The 2261-nt window shown below is 50.7% G+C and overlaps 1 pseudogene; it reads left to right on the top strand.

The window, feature by feature from the left end:
• Nucleotides 1–1722: 1722 nt before the first annotated feature.
• LOC144328110 (protein S100-A6 pseudogene) lies at nt 1723–2035 on the top strand (annotated as a pseudogene).
• The last annotated feature ends 226 nt before the right edge of the window (nt 2036–2261 follow it).

Here is a 2261-nt window from a genome sequence, read left to right as displayed (position 1 = left end):
GCCTGGAGAGCAGATGTTCTTCCCCTGTAAAGAACAAAGCAATGTCCCCTCCACTCCCCAAATGGATGGCTACTAGCCATGGTGAGGTTCCGGCATTGCAGGGGGCTGGACTAGATGACTCTTGGGGGGTCCATCTTAGCCCAGCATCCTGTTCTCTCCATGGCCAACCGGATGCCTCTATTGGGAAATCCAAGATCCCAGCACAAGAGCAACTTTTCCTTCCAGCATTTACCCCCCAGGAACTGGTGTTCAGAAGCATCGCTGCCTCCGACTGAGGAGGGCAGAGCACAGCCCTGATCCTGGCCAGTGCCCATCGATGGTCTTCTCTTGTCCTTTTCCAAAGCCATCTGCTTAGGTGGCCTCCAGTGGGAGAGAGTTCCACAGCTTAACTTTTCATGGCGAGTTCCGTCGTTCAGCCAGGCGCTGCGAGTTTTGCACTTGAATTGAATTTTATTATTACGGTCACAGACCAGTTCCGGGTCACTTACAATATCTGGAAAATCATAAAACACAACAGGGATACATTGAATTGCAATTGGGTATAACAGAGACAATTCAGATATGGTGGCAGTTAAAAATATATATTAAATCTTGATCACTAAAATATAACCTAAAATTATCTTTTAAAACCTTAATCATTTTGGTAGTACAGCTTGTTCCCTAATTTCTATGGCAGACACACAGAATTTGGCCACCCTGAGCGTGATCTCTAGATCCTTGTCCTCTACCAGGAGTTTTAGACCTTGAAGTTCGGACCCATTTGGAGATTTTGGTATAACAGGAGTGATAAATACCGAGCGTATATCCCCGTAGAAACAAGACATGAGAGACAGTTTCTGCACTTCAACCATCCACCGTGCGAAGAAGCCCTTTCTTTTCCTTTCTCTCCCTCTTCTCCCTCCTCCCCGACCCAAATAGCCCTGCTGCCTCCATGGGGCTTAACCATAGGCGAGGCCCAAAGCGTGGCTGCTGGGACATGCCTCGCGGATGAATGGAAGGTGCCTGCAAAGATGGAGGTCGGAGGGGCTGGGCCAGCTCTGGCAGGGAGCTGCCTGGGGCTCTCTCCCAGCGTGAGGAGCCACAGAGGTTGCAGCACTTTTCATCCTTCCACGCAGGAGAGCAGCCACTCCCTGCTGCTAGGAATTTGTCTTCCCTTTCCCCGTCCACGTGGGTGAGCAGCGGGGCCTGGCAGCCCAGAGGACGATGGGATAACTTGATTAAGGCCGAGCGCCAATGAGCGGAGCCCACCTCAAAGGGAGCCGTGCTCCTGGCCCTTAACCTCTCCTCGGGAGTTTGCATTAAGGCAGGAGCCCCCCTGGATGCAGACAAATCGGCCGCCGGCTCGCTCACATGCACATCCATCACACCCAGCAGGGCTATGTGGCCTCGCTTTTAACGCAGGGAAGTTCCCGGGGCTGGGAAATGTCTGCTCTGCAGGGAGGTCGGGCCAGAGTCACCCACATGAAGGAGGCCTGCTCTGCGGTGCAGCCTTTCATGGTCTCTTTCCATTGCTGACTCGTTTGTGCTACAAATGTTAAAAGGGTTTAGGAGAACGATTTCTGCTCCTACGGAAGGAATGTCAGGTTAGCTTGGCCATGCGAATGGGTCCACAACTCCCTCCCGCCCCATTAGAATTATTATTCTCCAACTTCTTTAAGGTTCCGTTTTCATTACTGGCCATTCAAAAATAGCCTTGTTTGACCACTTTCCCCATCACTTCCTGCCACTCAGCACTAGACCATTTTGCTTCTGATCTCTCGCCATGGCAGCACCTCTTGACCAAGCTATTGGCCTGCTGGTTGTCACCTTCCACAAATAAGCCGGCAAGGATGGCGATAAGAACACCCTAAGCAAGAAGGAATTGAAGGAGCTGATCCAGAAGGAGCTCACCACTGGACCGAAACTGCAGGACTCAGAGATACAGGCATTAATGAAAGATCTGGCCCGCAATAGGGACCAAGTGGTGAACTTCCAGGAATACGTCACTTTCCCGGGTGCCCTGGCAATGATTTACAATGAAGCTTTGACTTCATAAATGTACACCCTGGTGGGTTAAGGTTTTGTGGTTCGGGATTATACCTCTGTAGGCGGTTTCACGTCCAATAAAATTTAAGTTTTCTTAATTAAAAAAATAAAAAATAGCCTTGTTCTCATCTAGATCCAGAAAAGGTGACTGAGCTGGAGCAAAGGGTAGGCGCAGGGGGCCACCCCAAGGAAGACCCTCTCTCCCCTTTCCAAGATGAAAAGGCTGTGGGGGGGGG

Source organism: Podarcis muralis, chromosome 6, assembly GCF_964188315.1.
Source record: "Podarcis muralis chromosome 6, rPodMur119.hap1.1, whole genome shotgun sequence".
Classification (NCBI taxonomy): domain Eukaryota; kingdom Metazoa; phylum Chordata; class Lepidosauria; order Squamata; family Lacertidae; genus Podarcis; species Podarcis muralis.
The sequence above is the reverse complement of the archived record's forward strand: the minus strand, read 5'-3'. Positions and strand labels throughout refer to the sequence as shown.